Here is an 18,222-nt window from a genome sequence, read left to right on the forward strand (position 1 = left end):
CAGATATAGAGGAGATTCTTAGATATAGAGGCTACCCAATTGAGGAGTTGGCAGAGAAAAGCACTTTTACCGAAGTGTCCTATCCTATCTCATAAATACGTGAGTATTTATTCTTTTCTTTACCTTGTTTATGTGTAGATAAAACATTTCGACTAATGATTAGCTTATATAGAGATTTTATGTTAGTGAAGACACATGTAACCAAACATTTCTTTACCTTGTTTATAGGCAACCCTAACCACCCTAGTAGGTCCACCCCTGATCCATTGTTAAGTCAATAACTACCGTACTTACCATCAGATAATGCTTATTCTTAGTGGCAATAAAAAAGCCGATCTTGGACCTCCTTCTAATAGCCTAAACATTTGGGAGATTTGGTCTTTGACATGTTATCATAGCTTTCTGACCAAGCTGTGAGGTGTTTGATTCATGTTGTCCCCATTCTGTATAATTAACTCGAATTTCAGTACAAGTTAAAATGGGCCTGTGCATTGCTACAGTTCAACACTCAAAGGACTCTTGTTTGAAGGAGCAAGTTAAAATAAAAAAACTAATCTCAGACCCCCCCCCCCCACCCCCACCCCCACCCCCACCCACTTGACAGCTTATGTTTTTTGGAGAGTTGGTTTTGACAGTGTAAAAAGAAAAGAAAAAGAAAGATAGACACACTTATATTTATCGTTCTACCTGTCTGCCTCCCATTTAGATTTTATACTTTTTATTTTTTGGCAAGGGATTCCATTGTTTTCTTATTAGGATTTGTTGAGATATATTATCCCATATTGGTTGTATGAGCAACTAATATAGAGTTTATAAGGTCTTGGGCTCTCCCACCCTTTGAGCTAGCTTTTGGGGTGGTGTATCCCAAGGTTCTTTACATGGTATCAAAGCCTCGCCGCCCCCCACTCTCTCTTGTGGCGTTTCTTAGCACAGGTGGGCTGAGCCTGTTGCATTGTCCACTCTTCAAGCCCAATGGGCTCTCGTGTGAGGGAGCGTGTTGAGATATATTATCCCACATTGGTTGTATGAGCAACTAATGTAGAGTATATAAGGTCTTGGGCTCTCCCACCCTTTGAGCTAGCTTTTGGGGTGGTGTATCTCAAGGTTCTTTACAGGATTCAACATGTTATATTGTTATTGTTGTGCAGCCTGTGCTATGTTATTTGATTCAGCTTCAACTTTTTTCATTTAATTTTTTTATTACGATTTGATGCAGGGTCTTGATATTTACAACTCAAAGCAAGTGAGATTTTATATTTATCGTTCTACCTGTCTGCCTCCCATTTAGATTTTATACTTTTTATATTTTGGCAAGGGATTCCATTGTTTTCTTATTAGGATTCAACATGTTATATTGTTATTGTTGTGCAGCCTGTGCTATGTTATTTGATTCAGCTTCAACTTTTTTCATTTAATTTTTTTATTACGATTTGATGCAGGGTCTTGATATTTACAACTCAAAGCAAGTGAGATTTTATATTTATCGTTCTACCTGTCTGCCTCCCATTTAGATTTTATACTTTTTATTTTTTGGCAAGGGATTCCATTGTTTTCTTATTAGGATTCAACATGTTATATTGTTATTGTTGTGCAGCCTGTGCTATGTTATTTGATTCAGCTTCAACTTTTTTCATTTAATTTTTTTATTACGATTTGATGCAGGGTCTTGATATTTACAACTCAAAGCAAGTGAGAGAAAAACATTTAGCAAGGGTTGTTGGAAAGGTGTGCTTATTCAGTTATCTTTACTCTTGTCACCCTTCTATCCATCTTTACTCTTGTCACCCTTCTATCCATCTTTACTCTTGTCACCCTTCTATCCCTTATATATGTAATATGTAAGTTATTCAGTTATTTTGATTGCTTCTCGCACTGGTTTTACAGCTTGTGAGATTTTGTACAGTAGCCACACAACTCTATGATTCTTTGCAATATGTCCTACTTCTTTATTCCAATATTATTGTTTTTACTGCAGATAACAACAATTGCTGATGCGATTTATCTTAGAATGGCAGGAAGGCCACCTGTACTTTCATCCAACCACCTTTCTTACACACAGAACTTCCTATACATGGCAGATTCTTTGTATGTCTTATGGTATATTCAGGTCTGACTGATACTTTGGAATAAGCCAAACTTGCCCTTTTTTAATTTTTATTTTTTCTTCATAGCTTAATGATGGTTTGATCTTTGTACTCATATAGAAAAAATCCAAAATCTTGGATGATAGATTAGCTATATACTAGCTTCTTCAATATTATTCTTTTCTTAAGAGTTTAACACAAATGAAATCTCCACTTTGCACTCAGCATTATTTTCATTCTGCATCCAGAACATGAAATGAATTGCTCTACATCTGCTGTCCGACACCTTGCGTCAAGGTAGACATCTTACTGCAACATAAAGCAGCCAATCTGATATTGCTTAGTTGTCATCCTATTTTAGAGGTGTTCACTCAGCATTATTTTCATTCTGCATGCAGAACATGAAATGAATTGCTCTACATCTGCTGTCCGACACCTTGCGTCAAGGTAGACATCTTACTGCAACATAAAGCAGCCAATCTGATATTGCTTAGTTGTCATCCTATTTTAGAGGTGTTGATGTATACACTGCTATTGCTGGGGCTGTTGGAGCTCTATATGAACCTCTTCATGGTGGAGCTAATGAGGTAACTATAAGAAGTTAATTAAGCTCTCATGTTCTTTTATGTACTGCTTGTTTTAATGTAGTGAGTAAGCACAACCACAATACTGTTATTTAATATGTGAGCATGCTAATGTGACCATTGATTCTACAAGTTGTCCTCAAAATGCTGAGTGAAATTGAAACTGTTGAGAACATACCAGAGTTCATTGAAGGTGTCAAAGCCAGGTGGCTATTACTTTCTTTTTGTTATATAGTTCTTACTTTTTCCCTATTTGTTATGCCCTGAAAGTATAGCATGATGCCTTGGTCTTGTTGCCCCCTCTTTTGGAGGTCTCAATGCAGCAAGCGGGGGGAAATAGTTTTAGTTGATATTCTTGTTCTGTGTTTTTCCTCCAGGAAACAAAAGCTCTCTGGTTTTGGACACCGAATCTACAAAAACTATGATCCCAGAGCAAAGGTCTTAAGAAAACTGGCAGATGAAGTGTTTTCCATTGTTTGTCGGGACCCTCTTATTGAGGTGTTTATCCTCTTATTGCCTTTCTGTTACATATTCCTTAAGTTAGGTATGCTGGTCGTGTGTGGAGGGTGTAGAAGAGTTGAGCTATCCATTAACTATTTGAGTTCGACTTGATAAATGCTTAGATTAAGCTCGTTTGTTCAACTAAACAAACAAGCTCAAGCTTGAACTTAAGTCATTCAAGATCTCTAGCAACTCTTATTGTTTTCAAATTTAAAGAATTACTTGTGGTTTCTGACAGTGTTATAATCTGACCAATAAAACGAATTCTACTTAATTTAATGTCAATGGTTCAGTATATATTGTTAAACTTTAAAAGTTTTAACTTCTCTATGCAATTATTTGATCGTTCAGGTTGCAGTTGCGTTGGAGAAGGTTGCACTATCTGATGAATTTTTCATCAAGAGCTATATCTAAATGTTGACTTCTACTCTGGATTAATTTATAGGTAATCTATTATTACATCAGTTATTCTAACTAGGGAGGATAAAAATATGTTGCTTCCTCCAGAACATCATACAAGGCTTGAACTAATGGTTTAATGCAATCAGGGCCATGGGATTTATTTGCTATCCCTCGAATGGCTGGGTACTTGGCACATTGGAGAGAATCCTTGGATGATCCTGATACAAAGATTATGAGACCTCAACAGGTGACTTCCTTTCTTTAAATCATTTCTCTGTATTATAGGTTTAGGTGAAGTCATGGTGAGAGAGAGAAGAGAGAGACGAAGAGAAGAGAGATAGCAAGAGAGGTCTTCTATTATTGATATATTCTAAGGATTTACAAGTACAAACATATATATAAAGGAGATGGTGACTAAAGTGCTGACTGAACACCTAAACAGAAAGTGGTTGAAGTCTAACAACCATCTAGGGAAACATAGACTTAAGTAAACTAAAAGGACGATGACCCAAGCGCTTGTGATGAAGCCAAATAAGAGAATATGAAGTAGACTGACGAGTCATCAAATTCTGATCCACCAACCTTCTAACATCATTTCTTGAGATTTTGAATATGTCACGGATTCTGATCCACCAACCTTCTAAAACACCAACCTTCTATTATTGATATATTCTAAGGATTTACAAGTACAAACATATATATAAAGGAGACGGTGACTAAAGTGCTGACTGAACACCTAAACAGAAAGTGGTTGAAGTCTAACAACCATCTAGGGAAACGTAGACTTGAGTAAACTAAAAGGACGATGACCCAAGCGCTTGTGATGAAGCCAAATAAGAGAATATGAAGTAGACTGACGAGTCATCAAATTCTGATCCACCAACCTTCTAACATCATTTCTTGAGATTTTGAATATGTCACGGAGATAAGATAACTTATACAGTTGTACACTTATACTCTCTCATTTCATTAGATTTAAATTCTTTATGTATATTTATTCAAAAACAAACAAGTAACAATCATAATTTTGTGAAAGAGGTTCGATTTCATTAAACATGTAACTTTTTACTTTTATACAAGATTTATATGTAAGAAAAAAATATTATTAGAAAAAGTCATCACAGATAATGCTACCCCATCGTAGTTACCGTTGCAGTAGTCACAATCACAATTAACTGGCATCAGCGAGAACGATCATAATATAAGTGGGACCACAGCCGCAATTTAAAAACATCCAGCATCAGCGATTATAAACGGCACCTTGACCATCGTCGACGAGAGGACCGACAAAAAGTACCAGGTTGATGTCTCCCCTGAAGGCGCACTATACATCAAAGCTACTGACCTCAAGAAGGTATTTCCTGATCATCAGTGAAAGTTTCATTTTTTTAATCTTGGTTGCCGAAGGAATTTCGAATTTGGCGAAATGGGTCTCCGTCAATTCTATTCCTTTCAGCTTTGTTCAACTTTTTGTTGTTTATCATGGTATACTTCTAAGAAGAAAGTTACCTTTTTACTATTTTTTCGAAGTTACATGCTGAAATCATAGTTGGGTTAATTTATAATTATAGCGTAATTGTTTGTGCTTATTTATTTATTTTTTATTAATATTAGATTGTGGGGTTCTCTAATTTTTGATGTGCAGATATTGACTAGGAAGAATGACAAGGGACTCAAGCTTAGTTATATTGATGGCGATGAGGAGATTCTTAGATATAGAGGCTACCCAATTGAGGAGTTGGCAGAGAAAAACACTTTTACCGAAGTGTACTATGCTTCTAAGAAGAAAGTTACCTTTTTACTATTTTTTCGAAGTTACATGCTGAAATCATAGTTGGGTTAGTTTATAATTATAGCGTAATTGTTTGTGCTTATTTATTTATTTTTTATTAATATTAGATTGTGGGGTTCTCTAATTTTTGATGTGCAGATATTGACTAGGAAGAATGACAAGGGACTCAAGCTTAGTTATATTGATGGCGATGAGGAGATTCTTAGATATAGAGGCTACCCAATTGAAGAGTTGGCAGAGAAAAGAACTTTTACCGAAGTGTCCTATCCTATCTCATAAATACGTGAGTATTATTCTTGTCTTTACCTTGTTTATGTGTAGATAAAGCATTTCGACTAATGATTAGCTTATATAGAGATTTTATGTCAGTGAAGACACATGTAACTAAACATTTCTTTACCTTGTTTATAGGCAACCCTAACCACCCTAGTAGGTCCACCCCTGATCCATTGTTAAGTCAATAACTACCGTACTTACCATCAGATAATGCTTATTCTTAGTGGCAATAAAAAAGCCGATCTTGCACCTCCTTCTAATAGCCTAAACATTTGGGAGAGTTGGTCTTTTGACATGTTATCCCCGATCTTACAACTCACAGCTTGCACCTCCTTCTGACCAAGCTGTGAGTTGTTTGATTCATGTTGTCCCCATTCTGTATGTTATCAATTATTATATTTGTATCTGCTTCAGTATAGTTGAGGTCTGTTATGATTGTGTCTAGAACTAAATCTTTATCCTGTAGGAAGGAAGTATATAAGACACTAACATTATTGTTGAAGGCTTCTAAAAACGAAAGTATCGTAGTGTGAAGAAAGTGATTACACATGCATAAGTTGACGTTTGGAGATGAAGTCACTTGAGTAATAGTTGAGAGCAGTCAAGTCAAATATTGATAATTATGATTTTAAAGTCGTTAACATTTATCAGCTCTTAATTCCTATATTGCTAAAGTACTAACTGTCAAAAAGGCCTCAACCAGAAGTAAATGTTGGTTTTTCAGGCAATTGGCTTCATTCACTTGGTCATTTGATTTTTAAAAGGATAATGTAATTATGGTTAGCAGGAATAGAAACAGAACAATTTTGAAGAAAAAGATGGGGAGAACCAAGAATGAACAAATGATAATAAAATCTTTGGTGACTCAAACTTACGGGGTTAATATATGTTCACATTTCACAGAACTGAATGAAACCTAAACTAATAGTTAAATAAGCACGGTGAAGCTTAAGGTTGTATAAGTCCTTTACCTATTAAGGCAACAGGAAAGAAATCAAAGACAACTTACAATGAAAGAAATCGTGCAATTGGACCCTATGTGCAAATTGACCCCTTCAACGCACGGGTAATACACTAGTTTTTTAAAATAGTAGTGTTTTTTTTTTTTTTTAAATTATAGAGCTTTTTTGTTATTTATGTATTTGGATGTAGATTTTTAAAAATAGAAAAAGGAATTTATAAATTTTTATTTTTCATTAAAAATAACATTTTTTAAAATAAATCACTTAATTTTTTAATAAAATTAAGTAGAGGTCTTTTGTAATATGTTTTTATTATTGTGACTTTAGAATGAAATAATTCCCTCATTTTATACCATTTCCCTCCGAAAAAAAATCAAAATTTAAACATAAATATACTGTAAAAAAAAATAAACAAGTAATTTTAATTTTTTTCTATAAAAAGGGTAGAATAGACTTAAAATTCCAAAAACATATTCAAGTACATGTGAGAAATAATATTACTTCCAAATATCCTAATATAAAAAACAACAAATTAATTATCAGACAAATATTTTTTTAATTGCTAATCACGATATCCATTCAATTCCCTCAATTGTCTTTCTTGCAACTTCAGTCAACTGATCTTTGATCTCATTCATATCTGATCTGATCCACTTCAGATCTTAGCTCAGCAATCTCCACATATGGTAAAGATGTGGACGAGGAAGCACTATCCCGAAGTTTTGAATGAGAACGGGAAAATAAAGATTCCATCATATAAAAATTAGGAAATTTGTGTGTTCTTATATCTTCTATATCATTTGAATAAGAAGACAACTCCTGAAAACCAAAAAATAAAAAATAAAATTATATTTCATAATTGTGGTGAACCTAAAATGCATAATTAAAATCAAGATAACTAATAAAAAAAAAATATAACGAAAACTAACTTACTCTTTGAGCCTTTTCCCAATCTTTGGAAATGCCACAAATACTTTCAGTTTGTGAAACATAAATTATGTTATAATCGTATAGTGCCTTAATCAGCAAATAGTCATTATAATATTTGAAAAATGTTTTTTTAAAACCAACCGAACTAATATTGTTTCCAGAATTCACATGATAATAATTCTTCATCATGGTCCACACAGATTCAGGCCAACGAAGACTTTTGGAGTGTGGGAGGTGGACTTCAAAAGTGTGAAATAAAAGTTTCTCATGCAACCTAAAAAAACAGCATTAAAATCAAGCTAAACATTAAAATAACCAAAAATTAAAATAAACATTTAACATGTGTGATGAGAGATCAGAAAACACCTTCCCAAAAAACTATCCACTAGTAAAACTAACAATAGTAAGTGTGATGAGACTTTTATTTCACACTCCACTAGTGGATAGTTTTCTGTACTCTATAGTCTATACCCTTTTTGTATGAACAAAAGAACTCCTAATTGAAGTCTGCGTTTGAATGACAGGTACTGTTTTTCTGAGGGCTGGTGCAAATGTCCACTGAACTGGTTCTTTAATGTTTATATTTTGCACGATTTCTTTCATTGTAAGTTGTCTTTGATTTCTTTCCTGTTGCCTTAATAGGTAAAGGACTTATACAACCTTAAGCTTCACCGTGCTTATTTAACTATTAGATTAGGTTTCATTCAGTTCTGTGAAATGTGAACATATATTAACCCCGTAAGATTTTATTATCATTTGTTCATTCTTGGTTCTCCCCATCTTTTTCTTCAAAATTGTTCTGTTTCTATTCCTGCTAACCATAATTACATTTTATTATCCTTTTAAAAATCAAATGACCAAGTGAATGAAGCCAATTGCCTGAAAAACCAACATTTACTTCTGGTTGAGGCCTTTTTGACAGTTAGTACTTTAGCAATATAGGAATTAAGAGCTGATAAATGTTAACGACTTTAAAATCATAATTATCAATATTTGACTTGACTGCTCTCAACTATAAGTGACTTCATCTCTAAACGTCAACTTATGCATGTGTAATCACTTTCTTCACACTACGATACTTTCGATTTTCAACAATAATGTTAGTGTCTTATATACTTCCTACAGGATAAAGATTTAGTTCTAGACACAATCACAACAGACCTCAACTATACTGAAGCAGATAACCGAATTGTTGGACTACATAAATAGATTAAATAACCGAATTGTTGGACTAAATACCAACAAAGAAAACTACATAAATAGATTAAATAATATGGGTTAAAAGGAATTTTTAAATCAAACAGTTGTAGCAAAATATGTTATAATTTTTAAAACTACAAAATTCCTTTTTGTAGCAAAATAAATAAAGACAAATATAAATTTTTTTAAAGCACTGTTGCGCTTCAAGCGGAGAACATGCGCTCCAAGCGTAACAACAGCCAAAATTTATAACAAGCGTAACCACTGCCAAAGTATTTATTCTTTCTAAAAAGATTTATATGTAGTGAGTGAAAGAATAGATAAGTATATTTTTTTCAGATAACAATAAATTATATTTATTATGGGCCTGTGCATTGCTACAGTTCAACACTCAAAGGACTCTTGTTTGAAGGTGCAAGTTAAAAATATTTATATGTAGTGAGTGAAAGAATAGATAAGTATATTTTTTTCAGATAACAATAAATTATATTTATTATGGGCCTGTGCATTGCTACAGTTCAACACTCAAAGGACTCTTGTTTGAAGGTGCAAGTTAAAAATAAAAATACTAATCTCAGACCCCCCACTTGATAGCTTATGTTTTTTGGAGAGTTGGTTTTGACAGTGTAAAAAAAAAAAAAAAGAAAGAAAGAAAGAAAGATAAGACACTTAATTTATCGTTCTACCTGTCTGCCTCCCATTTAGATTTTATACTTTTTATTTTTTGGCAAGGGATTCCATTGTTTTCTTATTAGGATTCAACATGTTATATTGTTATTGCTGTGCAGCCTGTGCTATGTTATTTGATTCAGCTTCAACTTTTTTCATTTAATTTTTTATTACGATTTGATGCAGGGTCTTGATATTTACAACTCAAAGCAAGTGAGAGAAAAACATTTAGCAAGGGTTGTTGGAAAGGTGTGCTTATTCAGTTATCTTTACTCTTGTCACCCTTCTATCCCTGATATATGTAATATGTAAGTTATTCAGTTATTTTGATTGCTTCTCGCACTGGTTTTACAGCTTGTATCTTGTGAGATTTTGTACAGTAGCCACACAACTCTATGATTCTTTGCAATATGTCCTACTTCTTTATTCCAATATTATTGTTTTTACTGCAGATAACAACAATTGCTGCTGCGATTTATCTTAGAATGGCAGCAAGGCCACCTGTACTTTCATCCAACCACCTTTCTTACACAGAGAACTTCCTATACATGGTAGATTCTTTGTATGTCTTATGATATTTTTAGGTCTGATTGATAGTTTGGAATAAGCCAAACTTGCCCTTTTTTAATATTTAATTTTTCTTCATAGCTTAATGATGGTTTGATCTTTGTACTCATATAGAAAAAATCCTTTTTTTTTTTCAAAAGAACTAAAATTTAATCTTGGATGATAGAGTAGCTACATACTAGCTTCTTCTTTTTTCTTAATGTGACCATTGATTCTACAGGCTGTCCTCAAAATGCTGAGTGAAATTGAAACTGTTGAGAACATACCAGAGTTTATTGAAGGTGTCAAAGCCAGGTGGCTATTACTTTCTTTTTGTTATATAGTTCTTACTTTTTCCCTATTTGTTATGCCCTGGAAGTATAGCATGATGCCTTGGTCTTGTTGCCCCCTCTTTTGGAGGTCTCATTGTAGCAAGTGGGGGAAATAATTTTAGTTGATATTCTTTTTCTGTGTTTTTCCTCCAGGAAACAAAAGCTCTCTGGTTTTGGACACCGAATCTACAGAAACTATGATCCCAGAGCAAAGGTCTTAAGAAAACTGGCAGATGAAGTGTTTTCCATTGTTTGCCGGGATCCTCTTATTGAGGTGTTTATCCATTTTGTAGTCCCTGTCTATGTGTTTCCTTAAGTTAGGTATGCTGGTCATGAGTGGGAGTGTAGAAGAGTTGAGCTATCCATTAACTATTTGAGTTCGACTTGATAAATGCTTAGATTAAGATCGTTTGTTCAACTAAACAAACAAGCTCAAGCTTGAACTTAAGTCATTCAAGATCTCTAGCAACTCTTATTGTTTTCAAATTTAAAGAATTACTTATGGTTTCTGACACTATGTTATATCTAACCAAGAAAACGATTCTACTTAATTTAATGTCAATGGTTCAGTATATATTGTTAAACTTTAAAAGTTTTAACTTCTCTATGCAATTATTTGATCGTTCAGGTTGCAGTTATGTTGGAGAAGGTTGCACTATCTGATGAATTTTTCGTCAAGAGGAAGCTATATCCAAATGTTGACTTCTACTCTGGATTAATTTAGAGGTAATCTATTATTACATCCAGTTATTCTAACTAGGGAGGATAAAAATATGTTGCTTCTTCCAGAACATCATACAAGGCTTGAACTAATGGTTTAATGCAATCAGGGCCATGGGATTTATTTGCTATCCCTCGAATGGCTGGGTACTTGGCACATTGGAGAGAATCCTTGGATGATCCTGATACAAAGATTATGAGACTTCAACAGGTGACTTCCTTTCTTTAAATCATTTTGTCTGTATTAGGTTTAGGTGAAGTCATGGTGAGAGAGAGAAGAGAGAGACGAAGAGAAGAGAGATAGTAGGAGGTTTTCTATTATTGATATATTCTAAGGATTTATAAGTACAAACATATATATAAAGGAGATGGTGACTAAAGTGCTAACTCAGCATCTAAACAGCTAAACAGAAAGTGGTTGAAGTCTAACAACCATCTAGGGAAACATAGACTTAAGTAAACTAAAAGAAGGATGACCCAAGCGCTTGTGATGAAGCCAAATAAGAGAATCTGAAGTAGACTGATGAGTCATCAAATTCTGATCCCTGGTACCTTCTGCAGCAAATTTTGGAACTAGATGATAAACCACACCATGCTTGTGATGAAGCCAAATAAGAGAATCTGAAGTAGACTGACGAGTCATCAAATTCTGATCCCTGGTACCTTCTGCAGCAAATTTTGGAACTAGATGATAAACCACACCATGCTCCTTAGCAACTCAAGTTGTCTTTCCCGTGGTGAGATCCTGAAAAACACAATGAGTAGGGAAAGAAAAAGTTACAGTGCAATTCAAATCTGTAGTAAGTGTGTGATCCATCAGCTATAGCTATAGTACGGATACCAACAATAGGATTATAAGAAATAAAGGGGTCAGTGCAGCAAGTCATATGATTCGTAGCACCAGACCTCACAATCCATGAAGTTTTGAAATCGGTGTAAGAAGCAATAAAAGAATGAGTGCATGAGTTCTCACCAGTCACAACCAAAGTACCAGTACCAGAGAGCTTATTGAGAGATTCAAATACGGACCTAAGCCGTTCCAATTCTTCACGGCGAATAACAGTAAACTCACCAGGCATCTGTGGGTTCTCATTCACAGGAGGAATGTCTGAAGGGGCTGAAAAATAATTGCATGGGGTTGACTTACCAAGCTTCTCCAGAACCTATTGTTTCCCATGAAGACGGGTAGCAAAACTCTTTTGTGTGACCTGGTCTTTTAAAATAATTGCACCAACACCCCTCTTTGTCAGGCTTAAAGGAAGAGGACCACCGAGGTGGCTTAGCCGAGATCATAGCAAACCCGTCAGTGGGCTTAGAATAAGAAGGAGCTGGACTACGACTTTAGATGAGAGAGCATGACAGATCCTTCGGACAAACTTGGTATCCATCATGACAACCCTACAACTTTCTTCACTCCTGACAGTATGAAAAACTTCAGAAAGAGAAGGTCATTTTTCCTTATCAAGAATTTGAACTCGAATAGGGCCATATTCTGAGTTGAGGCCACAAAGAAAGTCAAAGATCTGATTTTGTTCAACAGAGGAGGCCAGAATGGCTGCATCTTTGCTACACTCCATCTTCAAACTCTGGTACTGACAGTCATTTTTCCTTATCAAGAATTTGAACTCGAATAGGGCCATATTCTGAGTTGAGGCCACAAAGAAAGTCAAAGATCTGATTTTGTTCAACAGAGGAGGCCAGAATGGCTGCATCTTTGCTACACTCCATCTTCAAACTCTGGTACTGACAGTCCACAATCCACAGTCCTTATCAAGAATTTGAACTCGAATAGGGCCATATTCTGAGTTGAGGCCACAAAGAAAGTCAAAGATCTGATTTTGTTCAACAGAGGAGGCCAGAATGGCTGCATCTTTGCTACACTCCATCTTCAAACTCTGGTACTGACAGTCCACAATCCATTCAGAATGCCATAATACCCTATTACAGAGAAATAGCCCTGCTTGATAGAAAAAATCATATTCCTCAGATCATAGCAGGTGGCGGCATCTTGTTTCATTGAATAGGTCTGATGAAGAACATTCCAGATCTCAAGAGCAATAGGTAAGAACATGCAATGTTGACTAACCTCAGGAGTCATAGAATTCCATAGCCACATCATACTAAGAGAATTTTCATCATCCCAATCAGAAATTTTTGGATCTGTTTTGGTAGTGATGAAATCTAAGACAGAAATGTTTTTCATATATTGATTGACACCCAAAGGGTTCTATATATACAGATTACAAGGTAGTTAAGGAGTTGAAGTCATAAATAAAAATAAATAAAAGTACACAACAAACGAAGAGGCATCACACTAATCAAAGAGACTAGACTCTAAAAAGAAACTCTAGAATATTCTACACTCCCCCTCAAGTTGGGAGATATATATTGATCATCCCCAACTTGCTAATTAAATCCTCAATCCCCCTTTGGTGAGAATGTCGGCTGTTTGCTCCTTGGTAGGTATATATGACAAACATACACTACCCTCCTCCAATTTTTCTTTGATAAAGTGACGATCAACCTCCACATGTTTGGTTCTATCATGATGAATAGGATTTTGAGCAATACTGACAGCAGCCTTATTATCACAATAGAGTCTGGCAGGTAGAGAATAAGATATCTTTAATTCTTCAAGGAGTCTTCTTAACCAGATTCCTTCACAAATGCCATGGGCTAATGCCCGAAATTCTGCTTCTGCACTGCTTCTGGCAACAACAGTTTGTTTCTTACTTCTCCAGGTCACAAGATTTCCCCAGACATAGGTACAATATCCTGAAGTGGATCTTCGGTCCATTGCAGAGCCAGCCCAATCAGCATCTGTATAGATTTCTATCATCCTCTTGTGTCCTCTTTTAAAGAGCATTCCCCGACCAGGGGTGTTTTTGAGGTACTTGAGGATTCTATAAACCGCACTAAGGTGTTTTTCCTTAGGAGAATGCATGAATTGGCTAACCATGCTAACTGCAAATGCAATATCAGGCCGAGTGTGAGATAAGTAGATCAGCTTTCCTACCAACCTTTGGTACAGCTCCTTGTCAACATCTTCTCCATCTTCAATTCCCAATTTAATATTGGGTTCAACTGCAGTTTCTGCAGGCTTGCACCCAAGCATACCTGTTTCTTGTAGCAGGTCTAGGATATATTTCTTCTGAGATAAGAAGATTCCTGCCTTGCTACGAGCAACTTCCATTCCAAGGAAATATTTGAGTGATCCAAGGTCCTTCAGTTCAAACTGATTAGCTAAACCCCCCTTTAAAGATTTTATTTCCTCCCAGTCATCACCTGTGACAATTATGTCATCAACATAAACAATGAGGATAGCAATTTTACCACTATCGGAGTGTTTAAAAAATAAAGTGTGATCAGTCTGAGCTTGGATAAATCCTCTTCCTTTAACAACACGAGTAAACTTGTCAAACCACTCTCTAGGGGATTGTTTAAGTCCATAAAGAGACTTCTTCAACATGCATACAGAACCATCTCCCTCCTCAAAACCAGGTGGTGGATCCATGTAAACTTCCTCATGTAAGTCCCCATTTAAGAAGGCATTCTTTACGTCCAATTGATGCAAGGGCCAATCAAGGTTGGCAGCAAGTGACAGTAGGACTCGAATAGAGTTAAGTTTAGCAACGGGAGCAAACGTCTCCTGATAGTCTATCCCATAAGTCTGAGTAAATCCTTTGGCAACCAATCTGGCCTTATATTTGTTGATGCTGTTATCTGCATTAAATTTTATTGTGAACACCCATTTGCAACCTACAGTTTTCTTTCCTCTGGGAAGTGCCACGGACTCCCAAGTTCCATTTTTTCTGAGTGCATCCATTTCTTCAAAGACTGCATCCCTCCATTTAGGGTCATTAAGTGCCTCTTGGATATTCTTTGGTATTTTTGTACCGTCTAATATAGTGTTGAAAGCACGAAAACCTGGAGATAACTTTTCATATGAAATGTGATGAGAAATAGGATGAGCAGTGCAAGATCTAGTACCTTTTCGAAGGGCAATAGGCATATCTAGGTTAGCTGTACCAGTGTTCTCAAGTGGATTGCTGGAACAAGGACTCGGGTCAGAATCCTGACAGTCTAGAGGAGATTTACGCTTGCTGTAGAATTTTCCCCATTTACCGGGAGGATCTCCAGTCTCTGGTACAGTTGCTGTCCTTGTCTCCTGTACATTAACTCCCCCTGTCTCCAAAGGTAGAGGAACAACAGATGTTTCAGATGTTTCCAAGGGTAAGTGACAGTAGGACTCTGATACCATGTAAAGAACCTTGGGATACACCACCCCAAAAGCTAGCTCAAAGGGTGGGAGTGCCCAAGATCTTATAAACTCCACATTAGTTGCTCATACAACCAATGTGGGGGACTATATATCTCAACACGCCCCCTCACACGAGAGCCTATTGGGCTTGAAGAGTGGACAATGCAACAGGCCCAGCCTACCTGTGCTAAGAAACGCCACAAGAGAAAGTGGGGGGCGGCGAGGCTTTGATACCATGATGAAATCTAAGACAGAAATGTTTTTCATATATTGATTGACACCCAAAGGGTTCTATATATACAGATTACAAGGTAGTTAAGGAGTTGAAGTCATAAATAAAAATAAATAAAAGTACACAACAAACGAAGAGGCATCACACTAATCAAAGAGACTAGACTCTAAAAAGAAACTCTAGAATATTCTACAGGTAGGAACAAGTCCTTCAAGATGAACAATTTTACGACGCCCTTTGAGGATGTTACAGACAAGCTGGGACCATTGTAGATAATTTTTTTTCCATTAAGATGATAATTCTAATGGAGAACAGGTAGATCATTTGGAGAAGGAGTAGTCATTGGGCGTATAACAGATGATTGATTAATTGGAGTGTCTTCAACGTCTGACATAAAGCTTGCTAAGAACAAGACGACAAAAAAAAGAATACAAACCTTCGCCGGAACAGTAACGAAAACACTGTTGGACAACTATTTGACTTTGTGATTGAGTTGAAATGCCAAGGTAGGCACAGATCTAGACGCACAAGGAGGAGGCGAGTTTGTCTGTCCAAGTCGCGCGTGAAGTTGGTGTTCCATGCGCCGCTGCGAAGTCTGGAAGCACGTGTCTGTTTCACACGCGTGAGAGAGTCTCGAGATGGGTCCTGGACATAGAAGATCGCGCCTCGTCGTGGCAATCACAACCGTGGGTAGATCGCCAGAAAACTCGCCGGAACAGTGATCGAAGACAGTGGTCAACAGTGACGATGATCTGAACAAATAGTGGTCCTCTCAGTCCAAAAGGTCCCCGGAAAACATTTTCCTGTGGCGGCGAGAGGCAAAAATAGGGGTTTTGCTTTAAAAGTGGTAGTTGCGGAAGCAGTGTCCTTAGGATCGAAAGCTCTGATACCAAATTGAAAGGAAAGAATTGTATATTATTGGATTGTATATATCTGTACACGAATTCTCTATTTAAAGAGACTACAAAAAGACCAAAAAGACCTAATGGGCTAAGCCCAAATAAGCTTCTAGAGTATTCTAACTATTACAAAATAATGATACAAAATAATGATCTCTAATATTTACAATATTTCCATAATACAAAAATTTGTGAATGCTGGAGGGAGATTATAAAGACAATTAATAAACATTGCATGCACACGAAAATGTAGAACGACACTCTTTTCTTTTTTATCCTTCTTAAATTTGAAGATAAAATGCCTTCTTTTTTTTCCAATTAACCCTTTCCTTATATAAAACAAGTTCATTTATATAATCTCTGTTGTTGTAGAGATTTGAGTTTCAATAGCTTGAGTGGAGAGATGATACCTGAATCTTTTAACCAACTTGACAAAGTAGATTACATACATGTAAGTGGATAGATTGAATAAAATGTGTTATTCGAACATCTCATCTCATTTTCATTTCTGATGAAATTTTTGTTGATGTTAAATAATGCAGGTATCTTACTGGGAATAAGCTAACAGGGACTATATTTGGCTGGGTCCTTGCGATTAACAAAAATGTGTATGTTAAATTCCTTGAATAGTTATGTTTCAATTTTCAATCCTTCATCTTAATGTTTGCTTCAATGGCCACAGTGAATAAGGCACACAGAAACATTTTTATGCTTATGGTTGATATGTTTTAGAGCATTGAGAATAGAACAACAACAACTACTACAATGATCAAATGATGTCGTTGGATACTATCATAAAATAAATTTTCAATAAGTCCATGCCTAAAAAGAAACTTTCCATGCTCTGCTTCAGTTAGCCAATGTAAGTGTGTGCCCCTTGCTCATACTACAAATTTTAAATTACTTTTATATGATACACTGCTTTAAAAAAAGGCCGACCCAGTTCAAGACCCACTCCGTGAGTGTCTGGGGAAGGGAAATTTGAGTCAAGCCTCACCCCTGCTTTGCAGGAGGGCCGAGTCGAACCCCTGACCTGGAACACCACGGTAAGCAAGCTTACCGCTAAGCCATGCCGGCCCTTCAAATGATACACTACTTTAAATAGTGATTTAAATTCTATTATCAGAAAAGTTGAGTGAAATAAATTGATGAGAAATTCTCAACTGAACATGATTACTTAGCAAAAGATATATAACATATGATTTTGTTTATGATTTTATTCACACAAAAGTTCATTGCTTACTTCTTTACTTTTCTATGTCCATTATGATACACGCTAAGCCATGTCGGCCCTTCATATGATACACTACTTTAAATAGTGATTTAAATTCTATTATCAGAAAAGTTGAGTGAAATAAATTGATGAGAAATTCTCAACTGAACATGATTACTTAGCAAAAGATATATAACATATGATTTTGTTTATGATTTTATTCACACAAAAGTTCATTGCTTACTTCTTTACTTTTCTATGTCCATTATGAGATGGATAATTGAGTGAGATGGATAATGTCCATTATTGAAATAAAATAAAGTGAGATGGATAATGTCCATTATGAACCAAACAAGAATATATCTGTTTTATTTTTATTTTCACACGAGGTTAAGATTAATTTCCTCCTATTTATCTGGAATAGAACAAGTTGACTAATACTAAGAAACATAAAATAATTCAGTCGTCTTTGTTTATGAGAACTATTGCATGATTCTATTGACATCTATCTCATTAAATAAATTCTTGTAGCTGAACTGAAATCTTAAAAATTTAAATACAAACTGTGGTATGTTCTTTGTAAATTTTACCTTTCTATGCTTTTTGTCTATCTTTTCCG

General features: G+C 35.6%; 2 pseudogenes; both read left to right on the forward strand.

Annotated features, from left to right (window-relative positions):
* The first annotated feature begins 11 nt into the window (after window positions 1-11).
* LOC133312596 (citrate synthase, glyoxysomal-like) lies at window positions 12-17,306 on the forward strand (annotated as a pseudogene).
* LOC133312629 (citrate synthase 3, peroxisomal-like) lies at window positions 13-5,405 on the forward strand (annotated as a pseudogene).
* Window positions 17,307-18,222: the final 916 nt, after the last annotated feature.

This window comes from Gastrolobium bilobum, unplaced genomic scaffold, assembly GCF_033153095.1.
Source record: "Gastrolobium bilobum isolate Gb01-03AN ecotype WA unplaced genomic scaffold, APGP_CSIRO_Gbil_v1 utg5259, whole genome shotgun sequence".
In the NCBI taxonomy this organism is placed as follows: domain Eukaryota; kingdom Viridiplantae; phylum Streptophyta; class Magnoliopsida; order Fabales; family Fabaceae; genus Gastrolobium; species Gastrolobium bilobum.